At 42.6% G+C, this 19,684-nt stretch overlaps 2 pseudogenes; both read right to left on the bottom strand.

Annotated features, from left to right (window-relative positions):
* LOC130018088 (RNA-binding motif protein, X-linked 2-like) overlaps positions 1–17,832 on the bottom strand; it is a 34,936-nt pseudogene extending 17,104 nt beyond the window's left edge.
* Positions 17,833–18,695: 863 nt separating this feature from the next.
* LOC130018087 (glucose-dependent insulinotropic receptor-like) lies at positions 18,696–19,684 on the bottom strand (annotated as a pseudogene).

Here is a 19,684-nt window from a genome sequence, read left to right on the forward strand (position 1 = left end):
GGCCTTGCACAGAGGTTCCTCCTGGCTTATGCATTTAGGACTTACTCCTGGGGTCCATATAGGCAGATCTAATTTCTAATGTTTTTGGGACATTTGTGGTCTCTCTTCCTTTTCTTTCTTTTAGCTCTCTGAATTTTCAGTTCTTTTCAGTTGGTCTGTGAGTTTGTTCCTTATTCCAGTTCCAGGTGATTTTAATTACTACAGATTTGTAGTAGAGTTTGAAGTTAAATTGCGATGCTTCCCATGTTTTTTCCCATAGGGTTGCTTTGACTACTTTTTTACTACTTTTTTTTGGGGGGGGAAGTTTTCCAAATGAATTTCAGAATGTTTAACTTTTGTATGTTTGGGGATTACATTAAACTGTATAACGCTTTGGGGAGTATTGCCATTTTGACAGTATTCGTCAAATTGATTTATTAATTGATCTATTAGCAAGGGATGTGTTTCTTAACCCTCGCACCATTCACTTAAGTAATGTTTTGTAGCTTACTTTGTATTGGGTTTTCACATCTATTGTTAAGCTACTAGGTACTTGGATTTTTTTTAATTTCTCCCTCTTTTATTTCATTATTTATTTATTTTTATTTTGAGCAAATATTTTTGCCTTTTTTTAATTTTGATTTTATTTTTATTAGTGAAACACCATGAGGTACAGTTATAGACTTATAATTTTTTGTGCTTGGGTTTCAGTTATACAATGGTCAAGTACCCATCCCTCCACCAGTGCCCATCCTCTACCACCACAGGTCCCAGCACACCTCCCACCCCCCATCCCCCCTGTCCCACCCTGCCTCTGTGGCAGGGCATTCCCCCTTGTTCTCCTCTCTTCTCTTGGGTACTGTGTTTTGCAAGAGAGGCATTGAGTGGCAATCATGTTTGGTCTATAGACTACTTCTAGCATGCTTCTGCCACCCTGGGAGGGTCATCACAACACCCTTTATTTGGTGCTCTCTTCTCTATCTGAGCTTCCTTTTCACCTAGCACATGTGGCTGGCCTTCAAGTCATGGAGCAAAATTCCTGGTACTAATAGCAGCAATTCCTGGGTGTTAGTCTCCCGTTTTGTTGCTTTATGTTCCACAGATGAATGCAATTTTCTGTGTCTATACCGCTCTTTCTGACTCATTTCGCTTAACATGATACTTTCCATGTAGTACCACTTGTATGTAAATTTCATAACTTCATCTTTTCTAACAGCTACATAGTACTCTATTCTGTAAATGTACCAAAGTTTTTTTAACCAGTCATCTGTTCTCGGGCACTCAGGTTTTTTCGAGATTCTGGCTATTGTAAAGAGTGCTGCAATGAGCAAACAATTGCAGATGTCACTTCGACTATACCTTTTTGCCTCTCTGGGATATATTCCCAGGAGTGGTATTGCTGGGTCAAATGGGAGCTCAATTTCTAATTTTTTGAGAATCGTCCATACTGTTTTCCAAAAGGGCTGAACCAGTCAGCATTCCCACTAGCAGTGAAGGAGGGTCCCTTTCTCGCCACATCCGTGCAGCACCGGTTGCTTTTGTTCTTGTGGATGTGGGCCAGTCTCTGTGGTGTGAAATGATATCTCATTGTTGTTTTGATCTGCATCTCTCTGATGATTAGTGATGTAGAGCATTTTCTCATGTGCCTTTTTGCCATTCGGATTTCTTCTTTGCGAAAGTTTCTGTTCATTTCCTCGCCCAGTTTTTTGATGGGGTTGGGTGATTTCTTCTTGTGGAGTTCAACCCAGTAACTTGTATATCCTTGATATCAACCCCTTGTCGGATGTGTATTTGGTGAATATCCTTTCCCATTCTGTAGGCTGTCTTTGTATTTTGGTCACTGTTTCTTTTGAGGTCCAGAAGCTTCTTAGTTTAAGATAGTCCCATTTGTCTATCTCTGTTTTCACTTGCTCAGCCAGTGGCGTGACATCTTTGAAGATACCATTAGCTTCAATATCATGGAGAATTTTGCCAACTTTGTCTTCAATAAACATTATGAATTCTGGTCTGATGTTGAGGTCATAAATCCAATTCGATCTTACTTTTGTGCATGGCATAAGGCAAAATCTGAGCCCACTTTTTTGCGTGTAGCCATCCAGTTTTGCCAGCACAATTTATTAAAGAGGCTTTCCCTGCACCATTTCACTTTTCTTGCTCCCTTATTGAAGATTAGATGATTATAAGTTTGGGAGGAGATGTCAGTATATTAAAACTCTTTCATTGGTCAGCAGCTCTGCCTTTGTTCCAGTACCATGCTGTTTTAATTATTACTGCTTTGTAGTAGAGCTTGAAGTTAGGTAGGTTGATTCCTCTCAGTTTCTTTTTCCCAAGAATTGCTTTAGCTATTCGTGGGGGCTTATTGTTCCATATAAATTTCAGGAGTGTTTGCTCCATTTCTTTGAAGAATGTCACGGGTATCCTGATAGGGATTACATTGAATTTGTACAGTGCTTTGGGAAGTATTGCCATTTTGACAATGTTGATCCTCCCCATCCATAAACAAGGGATATTTTTCCATTTTCTCGTGTCCTCTTTTATTTCTTGAAGTAGTGTTTAGTAGTTTTCTTTGTACAGGTCCTTTACTTCCTTAGTTTAGCTGATTACTAGGTACTTGATTTTCTGGGGAAGAATTTTGAATGGGATTTTTTTTTTCATGTCACTTTCTTCTCTTTCACTATTTGCGTGTAGGAAAGCCATGGATATTTGGGTATTGATTTTATAGCCTGCCACTTTACTATACAAGCCTATTGTTTCTAGGAGTTTCTTGGTAGAGGTTTTTGGGTTCTCTAAGTATAGTATCATATCATCTGCGAATAGTGAGAGCTTAATTTCTTCTTTCCCTATCTGGATGCCCTTAATATCTTTTTCTTGCCTAATCACTATTGCAAGTACTTCCAGTACTATATTGAACAGTAGTGGAGAGAGTGGGCATCCTTGTCTCGTCCCTGACCTTAGGGGGAAGGCTCTCAGTTTTTCCCCATTGAGGATGATGTTTGCTGTAGGTTTGTGGTAGATGGCTTTATCTATATTGAGGAAAGTCCCCTTTATCCCCATTTTGGCAAGGGTTTTCATCATGAATGGGTGCTGGATATTGTCAAATGCTTTCTCTGCATCTATTGATATGATCATATGATTTTTATCTTTTCTTTTGTTGATATGATGGATTATGTTGGTTGATTTCCAAACGTTGAACCATCCTTGCATCCCTGGGATGAATCCCACTTGGTCATGATGTATGATCTTTTTGATGAGATGTTGAATTCTATTGGCTAGTATTTTGTTGAGAATCTTCGCATCCGTGTTCATCAGTGATATCGACCTGTAGTTTTCTTTTCTTATGGTGTCTTTGTTTCCTTTTGGTATTAGAGAGATATGGGCTTCATAGAAACTGTTTGGGAGAGTTTACGTTTTTAAAATTTCCTGGAAAAGCTTGAGAAGGACTGGCAGCAGGTCCTCTTTAAATGATTGGAAAAATTCACTAGTAAATCCAGCTGGACCTGGGCTTTAGTTTTTGGGAAGACTTTTGATTACAGTTTCAATTTCCTTGATGTGAATATGTCTATTCAGGTTCTCTATATCTTCTTGATTCAGCTTTTGGAGATGATAAGAATCCAGGAATTTATCCATTTCTTCTAGGTTCTCTTGTTTTGTGGCATACAGACTTTCAAAGTAGTCTATGATGATCTCTTGAATTTCTTTAGTTTCTGTTGTTATATCACCCTTCTTATTTCTGATTTGATTTATTATGGCTCTCTCTCTCTGTTTCTTTGTGAGTTGCTAGTGGTTTATCTATCTTATTTATTTTCTTGAAGAACCAGCTCTTGGTTTCTTTGTTTCTTTGTTTTCCATGTCGTTGATTTCTGCTCTAAGTTTTATGATCTCTTTCCTTCTGTCTGATTTAGGCTCTTTCTGTTGATACTTTTCTAAGGTCTTGAGCTGTGAGGTCAAGTTGTTTATGTGCATCCTTTCTACTGTCCTAAGATATGCTTGCAGAGCTATAAATTTTCCCCTTAATACAGCTTTCGCTGCATCCCATAAGTTCTGGTAGTTTGTGTCTTCATTCTCATTTGTTTCCAGGTATCTTTTGATTTCGTCTATGACTTTGTTACTGACCCACTCGTTGTTCAGCATCGAGTTGTTTAATTTCCAGGTGTTTAATTTGGTTCTCCGTGTCTGTGTGTGATTCACTTCTATCCTCAGTGCATTATGGTTTGAAAAGATGGCTAATACTATTTCTATCTTCCTGATTCTGTTGAGGTATGTTTTGTGTCCTAGCACATGGTCTGTTTTGGAAAATGTTCCTTGCGCACTGGAGAAGAATGTGTATCCTTTCTTTTGGGGGTGTAAAGCCCTGTATAGGTCTATAAGCCCTTTCTCTTCTATTTCTTCTTTCAAAGCCAATGATTCCTTGCTGGGTTTTGTTCTTGTTGATCTATCCAGAGTTGATAAGGCGATGTTGAAATCTCCAAGTACTATTGTGTTGGTAGCGATGTTCTCCTTAAAATCTGTTATCACTTGTTTTAAATATTTAGCTGTTCCTTCATTAGGTGCGTATACATTTAAGAGTGTGATTTCTTCCTGTTTTACGTATCCCTTGATAAAGAGAAAATAGCCTTCACTGTCCCTTTTAATCTTTTTCAACGTGAAATTAATGTTGCAGGATCCTAGTATGGCCACCCCAGCTTTTTTGAAGGAGCTGTGTGCTTGCAGGATTGTTTTCTATTCTTTCACTTTGAGTCTGTGTTTGTTCTGACTGTTGAGTTTCTTGTAGGCAGCAGAATGTTGGGTTCTGTCTCTGTATCCATTTTGCCACTCTGAATCTCTTAAATGGTGAATTTAAACCGTTGACATTGAGAGAGTATGGTTATGGGGTTTTGTGTCACCTTTCTGTGCGGGTGTGTTGTGGTTGTAGGGTTTGTCTTGTCTTAAAGTAGCCCCTTTAGGCCTTGTTTTAGGTTTGGTTTTGAGTCTACGAAGTTCCTGAGCTGCTGTTTATCTAGAAAATAGTGTACAGTTCCTTCGATTTTGAGGGAGAGTTTAGCCAGATAGAGTATTCTTGGTGAAGCATTCATTACAGTGAGTTTTTTTTACTATATCTCACCACTGCCTTCGGGCTTGGAGGATTTCCTCTGATAGGTCTGCTGTGAATCTAAGGGGTGCTCCTTTGTATGTGATTTCCTTCTTTGCCCTTGCTGCTTGCAGTATTGAGTCTCTATCGGCAGCATCGATCATTCTAACTATGATATGTCTTGGAGTGTTTTTGTTCGGGTATCTTTTAGCTGGCACCATTCAGGCTCCTTGAACCTGAATGGCTGCATTGTGGAACTCTGGGAATTTTTCAGCAATGATTTGTTTGACGGTGTTTTCTTCGTTGGGATTGTTTCCCTGAGCTTCAGGTAGTCCCATGATTCTAATGTTGTTCCTCTTGGAATCATCTGGTAGGACTCTGATTCTCTGTAGAGCTATTTTGAGGTCCTTTGCCACTGTTTGTTGTTGCGTGTTGGCTTGGTGCAGCTGATCTTCCAGCTCACTGATTCTCTCTTCAGCTGCAGTCATTCTATTGTTAAGAGAAGAGACTGAGTTTCTCATTTCATCTATGAAATCTTTTAATCGTGACATTTCTGCTCTCATTTCTTCGCGTAATTTGTCGATTTTTTTCTGTGGTGTTACTGGCTGTCTGTCTGACTGTTTCATTGAGTTCATTGAACATCTTCATGATTTTCCATCTGAATTCTATGTCAGAGTGGTCCCTTAGGTGAGCAGTATTGACAGAATCTTCTAGATTGTTTTTGTTGTCCTCCCCTTGTGGTGGGCATTTTCTTTGTTTCTTCATATTGCTGAGTAGGTTGGGGACTAGATTCCTTGGGGACTAGGTTCCTTAGAATGGGTAAACAACCTGCGGCCGCAGAAAATTGTCCCGCCGGAAAATAGGCCACTCCCACTTCTGAAGCCACGCCCACTTGTGAAGAGGCCACGCCTCTATGGAAACCTGGGTTTGGGATGAGATGGGCACTGGGTGAGGAGTAAAGAGGGGAGGGCAGATGCTCAGAACTGCTTTTCTCCAGGCGTCTGGTGGGACACCTGGGGTCTTGAAGGGAGAGGTGGAAGTCCCGGGGTCAGTAACCAGGAGCTGAGCTGACCTGGGTTTGGGATGAGATGGGCGCCACGTGAGGAGTGAAGCGGGTAGGGCAGACACTCAGTTCATTAGTTATTTACCCAAAAAGCATGGGTTTTTTGAGTGCCACTTTACAAGCACATCCTCAGAATTTTTTCTCAAGTCCTTGTCCGTGTTTATATAGCTGATGATTACTGGTTGAATCTATAGGGTTTAATCTCTTTCCATAGTGTGGCGGAAGTCAGCTCTGTTTTCCCATTTTGAGTTTTACAAAACTCCCATTTTGAGTTTTGAGTGTGTCTTTCAATTCACTTTTGTTGCATCCAAACTGCCATCCACACTGCCTGTCCCTAAACCGATGTCCTTAAACTTTGTTCTGGGTCTCTGAGGAATGTCATAGAGTTTAATGAACATTACAGAACATCTGTAGAATGCTTCGGAGAGGATCATTGTGCACACAGGGGATAATTGAGCTGCAGAGTTAATAGGGATTCTCTATCCTAGTGTCCTTTCCAGGGGAAGTGTATCCCTTAAGCCCCTTACCCTATTTTGTTCACCCTCCACTCCATCTTCTCTGGTGAGGGGCCGTGTGTTTTTGGTCCATGTTAAATTTGTTAAGGTTTGAAAAATTAAAGACCAGAAGAGTAGTCTGAAGATTCCTAAGAGATTGTTCTCCAGAAACTGGTAAAATATACTGAGGATAAATAGGAGTTTGACTTCACACCACGCTCTGGTGGTGTCCCTGTGGTGTTTACTAATCTCTGGCACTGGGAAGAACTGCAGCATATTTCAGGAGATATCTTAGGAAATCACGATGATAAGTATTAAAACAAGGCTTCTTTGGAGCAAAAGTTCAGTGGATAGGGTGTGAGCCTTGCACATGGCTGCCCTGGGGTGAACCCTTGGTGAGCTGTCAAGCTCTACGGTTCCCTGGTGCATGGAGCTTGTAGGCAAAGTAGACTATTGACAGATGTCCAAAAGACACAGGCTAATGTCTGGTAGTCAGTATACAACTTTATTCATGGTAAGCAGTGATTATATAGGGGCAGAAGGAAATTGGTATATATAGAATGAGAGCATGTGGTAAGAGGGAAAGATTTTTGAGGTTAGACAATTATACTTAATATTTCTAGCACTGGAATGATTGTCAGCAGGTAAGATGCTTACCTTGTATGTGGTCAACTGGGTTTGATACCTGGCATCCGTATAGTTGCCTGAGTGCAGAGCCAAGAATAAGCCCAGAACACTGTGGGATTCGGGGCAAGGGTAGGATTGGTCCAAGTCCACAAGAGAAAATGCTGTAACTTGGATATGATTGGATGGAGTTCTGGTAAGTGAAGAACGTCAGAAAGAACAAAGGGTTCATCAGGCAATCGCACAAATGTGAGGTGTGAGGCAACAAAGTACCACCCAAAACAGTAGAAAGAAGACCAGGAGGATTATTCCATGGTTGGAAACCTGCCGTAAGGCCTGGGTGATTCCAAGGTCTTCTCTTTGGTTTTTGATTTTTAATTGAATTAGATATGATTTTTGTGAGAGCATTTTTCTTTTTTTTTCTTTTTTTCCTCTTTATTTTATTTTATTTTATTTTAAAGTTGTAGATTTACAATTTTTTGTGATTTGGTTTCAATTATACAATGATCAGATACCCATCCCTCCACCAGTGCCCATTTTCCACCACCATGGATAATATCCCTCCCACCCCCATCCCCCTATCCCCCCTGTCTCTGTGGCAGGGCAATCCCCTGTGTTCTCTCTCTCCTTTTGGGTGTTGTGGTCTGCAAAAGAGGCATTGAGTGGCAAACATGTTCAGTCCATAGTCTACTTTCGACATGCATCTCCCCTCCTGGGAGGATCCTCCAAACATCCTTTATTTGGTGCTCCCTTCTCTATCTGAACTGCCCTTTCCTTTAGGATACCTGGCTGGCCTCTAAGTTATGGAGAAATACTCCTGGTGCTGATCTCAGCTATTCTTGGGTATTAATCTCATACTTTGTTACTTTATATCCCCCAGATGAATGCAATCTTTCTATGTCTATCCCTCTCTTTCTGACTCATTTCGCTTAGCATGATACTTTCCTTATTGTACCACTTGTATGTAAATTTTATGACTTCATCTTTTCTAACAGCTACATAGTACTCCATTGTGTAGATGTACCAAAGTTTCTTTAACCAGTCATCTGTTCTTGGGCATTCAGGTTTCTTCCAGATTCTGGCTATTGTAAAGAGTGCTGCAATGAACAAACAAGTGCAGATGTCACTTCGACTATACATTTTTGCCTCTCTGGGATATATTCCCAGGAGTGGTATTGCTGGGTCAAATGGGAGCTCAATTTCTAATTTTTTGAGAATCGTCCATACTGTTTTCCATAAGGGCTGAACCAGTGGACATTCCCACCAACAGTGAAGGAGTGTCCCTTTCTCGCCACATCCACGCCAGCATCGGTTGCTTTTGTTCTTCTGAATGTGGGCCAGTCTCTGAGGTGTGAGATGGTATCTCATTGTGGTTTTGATCTGCATCTCCCTGATGATTAATGATGTAGAGCATTTTCTCATGTGCTTTTTTGCCATTCGGATTTCTTCTTTGAGAAAGTTTCTGTTCATTTCATTGCCCCATTTTTGGATGGGGTTGGATGTTTTCTTCTTGTGGAGTTTAACCAGTATTTTGTATATCCTGGATATCAACCCCTTGTCAGATGTGTATTCGGTGAATATCCTTTCCCATTCTGTAGACTGTCTTTGTATTTTGGTCACTGTTTCTTTGGAGGTGCAGAAGCTTCTTAGTTTAAGATAGTCCCATTTATCTATCTCTGTTTTCACTTGCTCGGCCAGTGGCATGGCATCTTTGAAGATACCATTAGCTTTAATGTCATGGAGGGTTTTGCCAACTTTATCTTCAATGTACGTTATGGTTTCTGGTCTGATGTTGAGGTCTTTAATCCATTTTGATCTTACTTTTGTACATGGTGTTAGGCAGAGTTCTGAGCCTATTTTTTTGCTTGTAGCCGTCCAGTGATGCCAACACAATTTATTAAAGAGGCTTTCCTTACTCCACTTCACATTACTTGCACCTTTATCAAAGATTAGATGAGCATATGATTGAGGGGAGATGTCAGTGTATTCAACCCTGTTCCATTGGTCTGCATTTCTGCCTTTGTTCCAGTACCATGCTGTTTTAATTATTACTGCTTTGTAGTACAGTTTGAAATTCGGGAGGTTGATTCCTCCCATTTTCTTTTTCCCAAGAATTGCTTTAGCTATTCGTGGGGGCTTATTGTTCCATATAAATTTCAGGAGTGTTTGCTCCATTTCTTTGAAGAATGTCATGGGTATCCTTATAGGGATTGCATTGAATTTATACAATGCTTTCGGTAGTATTGCCATTTTCACAATGTTAAGTCTCCCGACCCATGAGCAGGGGATATCTTTCCATTTCCTCATGTCCTCTTTTATTTCCTGAAGTAGCGTTTTGTAGTTTTCTTTGTACAGGTCCTTTACTTCCTTAGTTAAGCTGTTTCCTAGGTACTTGATTTTCTGGGGCACAATTGTGAACGGGATTGTTTTTTTCATGTTGCTTTCTTCTCTCTCACTGTTTGTGTATAGGAAAGCCATGGACTTTTGGGTATTGATTTTATAACCTGCAACTTTACTATACGAGTCTATTGTTTCTAGGAGTTTTTTGGTGGAAGTTATTGGGTTCTCTAAGTAGAGTATCATATCATCTGCGAATAGTGCGAGCTTTATTTCTTCCTTTCCTACCTGAATGCCCTTAATATCTTTTTCCTGCCTAATCGCTATTGCAAGTACTTCCAGTACTATATTGAAAAGCAGTGGAGAGAGTGGGCATCCCTGTCTCGTCCCTGATCGTGAGAGCATTTTTCTACCTCCTCCTTGAACATTCATGGGGTTTGTTACCTGTAACAATTTTATATCGTTGACGTTGATGTAACTTTAGTGAGAATGCTTTCTCACCTGTCGGACTTTGATATTGGTGAATTATGTATTATTTCAGTGAAAAGTATTTCCTACATGCTTCACACCCCTCGGATTTCTTACTGTATGAATGTGGTATTGTTGAATTCTACATGAATGTTCTTAGAAAGTTCTACTACCTGCATTACATTTATTAGGTTTTTCATCAGAGTGACTTCCATATTGTTGAATTAGATATGATTCTAGTGGGAAAGATTTCCGACATGCTTTACCCCCCTAGGATTTCCTACTTTACGAATTTGATATTGCTGAATTATGCATGAAAGTTTTGCTACATACTTTATTTTTAAAAATTTTATCTTGTGAGTGACTTCAATATTGTTGCAGTCGGTATGATTTTAGTGGGAAAGATTTCCTACATGCTTTATACTCCTCTGATTTCGATAGCACAGAGGGTAGGGCATTTGCCTTGCACGAAGCCAACATGGCCAACTCGAGTTTGATTCCTCTGCCTATCTCGAGAGTCCGGCAAGCTACCGAGAGTATCTCGCCCACACATCAAATCCTGGCAAGCAACCCATGATGTACTCGATATGCAAAACACAGGAAAAAATCTCACAATGTTACTGGGCCCGCTCGAGCAAATCATTGAACAACGGGAAGACAGTGACAGTGACAGTGATGAATTTGATATTGTTGAATTCTACATGACTTTCATGAGAAAGTTTTTCTACATGCTTTAAATTTGTAATGTTTTTCGTCAGAGTGACTTCCATATTGTTGAATTAGATATTCTAGTGGGGAAGAATTTCTACATCCTTTACACCCCTATAATTTCATACTATGAATTTGATATTGCTAAATTCTCCATGACTTTTGTGTGAAAGCTTTGCTACCTGCTTTACATTTGAAATGTTTATCTTCAGAGTGATTTTGATTGTGAAGAGAAAAGCAACCCCAGGGACTTCTGCAATGAGAGAAGTACTGGTTCTTACTAGGGCACAACAAATTGAGGCTGGAAGGGTGCATGCAGAGCAGACATCCTCAGGCCTGGCCTCAGGAGGCCCCCCTCACCATGCCGTGTTCCAGGGTTTACCAACCAGTTGGTCTTGGCTTTGACATAGCCGACCCACGATGTATTAAATATGTAGCATTTCTTCTCGGAGATCTGTGGCTCTATTTGCACTTCTCTGGTAGTTCTGCTTCCATTTCTCCACTGTTGGAAATGAGAGCCAATTTGTATGCTCTGCAGAAACGCTCTCTTATTCTTTTTTCTACTCCTGAACTGTCATCCATTTGCCATCACTCTGATAGAGAGCATTAGTGCAAACATGACCATCTTTGTAGTGTAGGCCTTATACCTCCCATCTTTTTTCAAAGTGGAATCACCTCAACTGCAGGGTCAACCTCTCTTTTCCCAAGTCATCTCCAAAGAAATACAGAACAAGCTATCTTAGGCTCCTTGATCCCCAACCGACAGTATTGTGTCTTAAAAAATATTTTATTTGGTTTGGAGTGTGGGTTGGTTTGGGGGTCACAACTCAGCTCTGCTCTTCTCAGTGCTTAATTTTGGCTCTATGGTTAGGGTATTCACAGTGCCGAGAAGACCATATACAGTGCCAGGATTGAATGTGGGGTTGGCTATGTACAAGGAACTCAATTATTTTTTTCATTATATAAATATATTATTTTCATAAACGTAGTTCACAATAGTTCTTTACAGAAATCGTTCATTACAGATAATATTCATATACCAATCCCACCAATGAGAACCTTCCACTTCAATAAAGGGTAAAAGTGTGTGAGGATTGTTGTTTTTAATTTTGGAGACACTTAAGCCCAAATATATGAGAATACAAGTATGTTTATTAGAAACAAAACAAATGTGTGATACTTTTCATAAGTGAGGTATAGTATATGAGGTCGTGTGGCAGCTTATGTGGCTGCATGCTCCAGGAAGGCAATTTAACCCCTTTGTTATCTCTCTGGCCCTTGAACATAGTGCCCTTTTTGTCCAACGGACATTGACTCAACCATGCCAGAACCTCATCTTATCACCAGCTGTTTTCTTGGTCTCTCTTGCCACCATTTATGCTAGTCTGGGGTTCTGTGATAAGGGGATAACAAAATTGGATTAGGCATGCTGGATTTAGGAAAACCTCTGGAAGTGGACAATGGGGATATCGAACTAGAGCTATAAGGGAGAGCTGTCAGACCGGACACAGGTTTCACCCTAGTGGCGAAATGAGTGGAGAGCTGATGGGGTTGAAGGGAGGAAAAGCCAGACTGCAGTGAGGTGCTAAGCACTGGCAAAGCAAATGTGTCTGGGACAGGCAATCCACCATGGCCCCCGAGCATCCCATTGCACGTTCTTGGTATGGATCCTTATTCATTTATTTATTTATTGCTTTTTGGGTCACACCATGGATGCTCAGGGGTTATTTCTGTCTCTGCTCTCAGGAATCTCTCCTGGCAGTGCTCGGGGGACCACATGGGATGCTGGGAATCAAACCTGGGTTGACCGTGTGCAAGGCAAATGCCCTATACGCTGTGCCCCTGGTATTTACCTTTAAAGGAACATGTGATACAGAGCATTTCCTGTAAGGCAAGGTAGCCTTTTGTTTTAGTAAGTCCTGAGGACAACCAGGTATGGCCTGTAAACAAACAGTAACAAAACCCAACCCCCCACAATATTGCATTACTTTTCACTCTATAATGAACATGAGTCAAAATGTTGTGTTTTTTAGGGATGGGTACTTGATCGTTGTATAACTGAAACCCAAACACAAAAATCTGTAAGTCTATAACTGTACCTCATGGTGTTTCACTAATAAGAAAAAATTTTTAAAATGTTGTGTTTTCCGTTTAGAATGGAGAACAGAACTTTGGGAATGATTGAAGACATATAGGTTCTTTAAAGAAACCATTCAGTCTCAACTAAGGCTTTGCTCTTATGCTTGTGAGAAACAGATAATACCATCCCTTCCCATTCCCCTTAGTTTATGGTTAGAATTGGCTTTTGAAGAGATGTTAGTAATGACTCTGATGATGGTTTTATTTATTTATTTAATGAATGAATGAATTTTGCTTTTTTTTCTTTATGTAGGAATACTGCTATTTATATTTATTCAGCCAGTGATTAGCTGATTGAATTGGGCATGAACTCCACCTGACTTTTTTATGATTTTATTTATTTATTTCTTCTTATGTTTATTTATTGAATCACTGTGGTAAAATTTACAAAACTTTCAAGTTTAAGTCTCGGTCACACAATGACCAAACACCTTTCTCTTCACCAGTACTCATTTTTCACCACCAAGAACCCCATTATACCCCCTCCTACCCCTCCCAATGCCTGTGAGGCAGATGATTTCTACTTAACTCTTCTCTACATTCATTACATTCATTATTTTGACAAAAGATGCACCATTATTGTTTAGAATCCCCCCCAACAATCAGAATTGCTGAAATGGCATTGTGAAGTACTTTGTATTCTATAGGTGGTATGAGAATCATATAATGTCATATAATGATTTTGGATTTCTGCAAAGAACCAGATCATTACGAGATTAGTTTCTGTGTGTCTGGTGTTATAGCTGTGCTGGAGAGCCACTCGTGGGGGGCAACTCGTGACCTTGGTAGGGTGTGAAGGATGAGCGGGTACCATCCCCCTTCCCATGAGTTTGCAGTTGTCCCATCACCGCTGGCTCATACCTGGCTTTCCTAAAAGCTCTGAGGCAGTGACCACCTTTCTGCCTGGGGCAGGGGGTAGGCGGAAGGGAACAACACTCTTTCCCTCCTGGGGAGGCATGGCACCATAAATGAACACATGGTCCACTCACTTTTCTGCCGCAAGCTGTCAGGCTCTGGACTAAGTCCATTTCCCTCTGGAGCCATGGCCGTGCCGGAAAGCCACTCGTGGGGGGCAACTCATGACCTCAGATGTGAAGGACGAGCCGGTATCATCCCCCTTCCCATGAGACTGCAGTTACCCCGTCACAGCTGGCTCATACCTGGCTTTCCAATAAGCTCTGACATGGTGGTCACCTTGCTGCCGGGGGCGGGGGGTGAGTTGGAATGGAGCAACGCCCTTTACCTCCCGGGAAAGGCATGGCACCGTACTTTAATGCTTGGTCAATTCATTTTTCTGCCACAAGCTGTTGGGCTCTAGACTAAGTCCTTTTGCCTCTGGAGCCATGGCCATGCTGGAGAGATGCTTGTGGGGGGCAACTCTTGACTCAGTAGGGTGTGAAGGACAAGCCGGTACTGCCCCCCTTCCCATGAGACTGCAGTTGCCCCATTACCACTGGCTCATACCTAGCTTTCCAACAAGCTCTGAGGTGGCAGCCACCTTGCTGCCATTTGAGGGGGGGAAGAAGGCGGAAGGGGGCAACACCCTTTCCGTCCCAAGAAGGCATGGCGTCATAGATGAATGCATGGTCCATTCACTTTTCTGCTGCAAGCTGATGGGCTCTGGACTAAGTCCTTTTGCCTCTGGAGCCATGGCCATGCTGGAGAGCTGCTCGTGGGGGGCAACTCTTGACTCAGTAGGGTGTGAAGGACAAGCCGGTACTGCCACCCTTCCCTTGAGACTGCAATTGCCACATCACTGCCAGCTCATACCTAGCTTTCCAATAAGTTCGAAGGCAGCAGCCACCTTGCTGCCATTTGGGGGGGGGAGAGGGCGGAAGGGGGCAACAACCTTTCCCTCCCAAGAAGGCATGGCGCCATAGTTTAATGCATGGTCCACTCACTTTTCTGCCACAAGCTATGCACTTTCTTTTGCCTCTGGAGCCATGGTCATGATGCCGAGCCGCTCTTGGGGAGCAACTCGTGACCTCGGTAGGGTGTGAAGGACGAGCCGATACCATCCCCCTTCCCATGAGACTGCAGTTGCCCCACCACCACCGGCTCATACTTGGCTTTCCAATGAGCTCTGAGGTGGCGGCCACCTTGTATGCGGTCCAGATGCATTTCTGCCAAAAGCCGCTGGGTTTCAAGATTTGTTTCTGAGTCTCTGGGATCATGGCCATTAATCTTCTTGATCAGGAGCCAGAGGACATTGTAGGCGGTGACTCGGGGTCTCATTGGGATGAGGAGGAAAGGGCCAGTTCCAGCCCCATCTGGTGAGGCTCTGCGTGTCTCGTCACTGCAGGCCTAAACCTGACTGTCCTGTGGCCTCTGGAGGATGGCGGTCACCAGGCCGCCAGGGGGAACAGGCTAAGGCCTGAAACCTATTCCTACCTGGATTGACCCAGCACCAGTAACCTACTGCAGGAACAGGACGCATTTCTGCCTAAAGCCTTTAGGTTCCGAGATTCATTTCAGAGTCTCTGGTATTATGGCCATTAAGCAGTTCGATCAGGAACCATAGAGTCCTTTCCTCCAATTATATAGCTGAGCCAGAGATGGTTTGTGGGTGTGTCTCCCACATACCTTAATTTTTGCCGTTTACTTTCTTGGTAAACTTTGCCCGAAGTTTTTGGGGTCTGGCCAAAGGCACAGCAGCAATTTTGGGGTATCTGAGAGTCTGACGGTGCCATCAGGCTGCTTGATGCACTCACCTCACAGGTACAGACTGACCTGCTGGCGGCACCATATACCCTGAAGTTTGCTTTTTGAGTCACAGCTGGGATGCACAGAGGTTACTCATGGCTCTGCCGTCAGGATTACTCCTGGAGGTGCTCAAGGGCTCATATGGGATGCTAGGGATCAAACGTGGATTGACCCCATGCAAGCAAATCCCTTACTTCCGGTACTATCGCTCCAACCTCCTGCTGATGCTTTTCAATGAGAAAGGTGTTAACTAGTTAAGAACAACAACAAAAAAAAATCTTCACGATTATTAGTTTGATTTTTCAGTTTATTTGGATTGTTATAAGTATACGATGGGCTATAAGTCAATTATTTGTTTTAAAATGTCATCAGTTTCAGGATTAGAGAGATAGTACCTTGAGTAAGGTACTTGCCTTGCACCTCCAGGAGTGATTCATGAGCATAAAGCTAGGAGTAAGCCCTGAGTACAGATGGTTGTGGCCCCCTATTTGTATCTTTTGTTAAACATGCAGTTAATTTATATTATGAGTATATAGTTGCAATATTTTAATTTGTAAAAAGGCTCACTTGGCTTACTTTGGTTTTAAGGCCACACCCACCAGTGCTCAGAGATTATTCCTAGCGCTGTACTTGGAGGAGCATATAAAATGCCAAGGATTGAAGTCGGGACAGCTGCATGCAAGCAAAATGCCCTATGAACTGTGCTATCTCTCCAGTCATCCCTTGCCTTACTTTTTAAAATCATGTTTAATAATCATGTGAATATTTTACTGTCCTTTTAAATTTTGCCTTTTTAATGACTTCCTTAGACTACAATCCCCAAAATGGAAGCGGAAGATGCAAAAATAACAGGTTGATAGAACCACTAATTTGTCTTATTAAATTGCCTTTCTGAAAGACCAAGTATGTGGAACCATCAACACTATGAAGCTATGTCTAATTATTTTTTACATTCTGACAACACTGGGCTGTATTTTTTCCTCTGCAAGTTATACTTTGTTATATTCAGGATACTCTAATTTGCATTTTTAATTGCAAGTTGGCCATGTGTTTTCACTTTCAGTCCTTTGGTGTATTACTTTATTTTTAAATAATTACTTCTATAAAAATAATTGATATACACAATTGAATTGTTGGGGTTAGGGGTTGAAAGGGAGGCATGTTAGGATCCTTGAGGAGCTACAATGGTGGTGGGTGTTGTGTTGACAATATGTGCATTAGAAAACACTATTAATAGTATTGTAGACCAAGTGATCAAGTGATGTGAAGTAAACCACAAAATATAAATTAATAATTTTTTAAAAAGTGTGATCATTTTCAGGGTTAGAAACATAGTACATCAAGTAAGTGCTTGCCTTGCACCTCCAGGAATGGTTCCTGAGCACAAAGCTAGGAGGAAGCCCTAGCACGAATGGGTGTGGCCCCCCAGAAGTTAACAATATATAAACAAATGGGACTATCTTAGGTAAGGTAAGGTAAGGTAAGGTAAAGGCCCTCCCGTTGATCGTCGATTTTGCTCGAGCGGGCCCAGTAACGTCTCCATTGGAGACTTGGTTGTTACTGTGTCTGGCATATTGAATACTCTCGGTAGCTTGCCAGGCTCTCCGAGAGGGGCGGAGGAATCGAACTCGGGTCGGCCATGTTGGCCGCTTGTAAGGCGAACGCCCTACCCGCTGTGCTATCGCTCCAGCATATCGCTCCAGCATATTGCTCCCCCCCATAAACAAATGGGACTATCTTAAAATAAGAAACAGTGACTAGGATACAAAGATAATCTACACGATAGGTAAAGGTAAAGGTTAAGGCCCTCCCGTTGATCGTCGATTTGCTCGAGCGGGCCCAGTAACGTCTCCATTGGAGACTTGGTTGTTACTGTGTCTGGCATATCAAATACTCTCGGTAGCTTGCCGGGCTCTCCGAGAGGGGCAGAGGAATCGAACTCGGGTCGGCCATGTTGGCCGCTTGTAAGGCGAATGCCCTACCCGCTGTGCTATCGCTCCAGCCCAGATGGGAAAGGATATTCACCCAATACCCATCTGATAAAGGGTTGATATCAAGGATATACAAGTCACTGGTTGAACTCCACAAGAAGAAAATATTTAACCACATCAGAAAATGATTTAAAAGGGTGATTATCCATGACTTCTACTCATACCTCTTCGATAGTCACATCCACCTGCCCACATACCAAATTCCGCAGGATGGATCTGTCGTTCCCACTGTTCCTCTTCCGAAATCCGACACACCATTTCTTCGGTAAAGAAGCGTACAGCACCCAGTCCAGACAAGATCAGACCCAAACACCTGAAGAACTTGCCGCGAGTACTCGTCAATACAGTGGCTCGGCTCTTCACATGCTACCTGTCTGAATGCAAGGTTCCGTCCCAATGGGAAACCAGGAGGACCATTCTGTTGTACAAGAAGGGAGACATCCACGACATCGGCAACTATCGCCCGATCTGCCTGCCTGTTGTCTGTTTTCTACAAGTTGTTCACTCGAGTCATCCTGAGAAGAATAGACAGAACACCAGACGAAGAACAACCATGTGAGCAAGTCGGGTTCTGAAAAGGATTCATCACGATCGACCATATCCACACGGTGACCAAGCTCATTGAGGTTTCTCGGGAGTTCAAGAGGCCGCACTGTCTAATGTTCATCGATTTTAAGAAGGCATTTGATTCTGTTGAGACTGAAACAGTCATCAAAGCCCTAGGCAAGCAGGGTGTTCAAACCCAGTACAACAGGATCCTCCAAGATCTGTATTACAGATACACCACCAGGATCTCACCATTCTACAAGTAAGTGATCATTGACCTAAAGAAAGGGGTTCATCAGGAGGATATATGCCCCCTAGTTGAGAAATAGTACTTTCAGTGAGTATACCAGTATAGGAGAATCGGGGGGAAATGATTCAAGGAGAAAGTCAGCATCTTACCTCATTTCCCGGTGAAACAAACAATGGGGTTGGTTGGATTTAATAGCCTGAAATAAGTGTTCTTATTCCACAAGCTCCATATGATCTCCTTGTTCAGAGTGGGGCTAGGAGGGCATGTAAGGGAAGGAGAGTTCCTATGAAACTCTCTCCCCTTACCGTGTTTCTCAGCCATGAAGCTAGGAGATAGTGGTAATATGACAGGAGATTCCTCTGGATCCATCTGGGCCACAATCTCTGGCTGAGAGGAAGAGAAGCAGTGAGGCAAGCCCCTTCTTGATTCCTACAGCCATCTGGTAGAGCTGCTGCCACACCTCCTTCTGCCATTAGGCAAAGAACAGTGGGTTGAGTAGAGGGTTGCCCACACTGAGCAGCCACAGGTACCCTTCCAATACTATGTCGAGGTGGCGTTCCTGGCAGTGCCTCTTGTACAATGTCCGTGATAAGGAATGGAGTACAAGACAGAATGAAGGTTCCAATGAGAACAGTCACAGTGCAGATGGTCTTGAAGTCGTTGGGAGTTCGTGAGGGCCTCTAAGCCCCAGCCATGACTCCTGCGTGCTCCATCTTTCGGACCTGTTGACTGTGCACAGAGGCAACCGTGAGCATGTCACTGTAGAGGAAGACAAAGATGAGCAGGGCTGGGAAGAAGCCAGCACAGAAGAGGGCTAGTACATAGACCAGGTGAAACACAGGGAAGAAGCTGCAGGGTCCTTGGTAGGTGGTCTGCTGGAATACAGGGACTACAAATGGGAGGAAACCAATCAGATAAGAGAACAACCACAGCCCGGCAATGCAGGCCCCAGCCACAAACCCATTTGTGATCTGAAAGTAGCAGAGGGACTGCTGGATGTCAAGGTGCCCGTCAAAAGCAATCAGTATGACTGTAAGGACAGAGGCAGTTGCTGAGGAAGTGATAAATGCCATCTGAGTCTGCAGAGGGTCTTCTGTGTGGGCCAGGTGGGCTGGTGAGCTGATCTGTCACCAAGCCAGAGATGGCTACACCAAGCACAGCGTCAGCCACAACCAGGTTTGAGGTGAAACAGAGACTCACGCCATCATTCTTGTGGATCAAAAACAGCACAGCCACAGCCACTAGTGAATTAGCTGCAATGATGAGCAAGGACAGGACAGCGAGGGTCACTCCAAATGGGAATGATGACTGCAT

Source organism: Sorex fumeus, unplaced genomic scaffold (genome assembly GCF_029834395.1).
Source record: "Sorex fumeus unplaced genomic scaffold, SorFum_2.1 ptg000236l, whole genome shotgun sequence".
NCBI lineage: Eukaryota > Metazoa > Chordata > Mammalia > Eulipotyphla > Soricidae > Sorex > Sorex fumeus.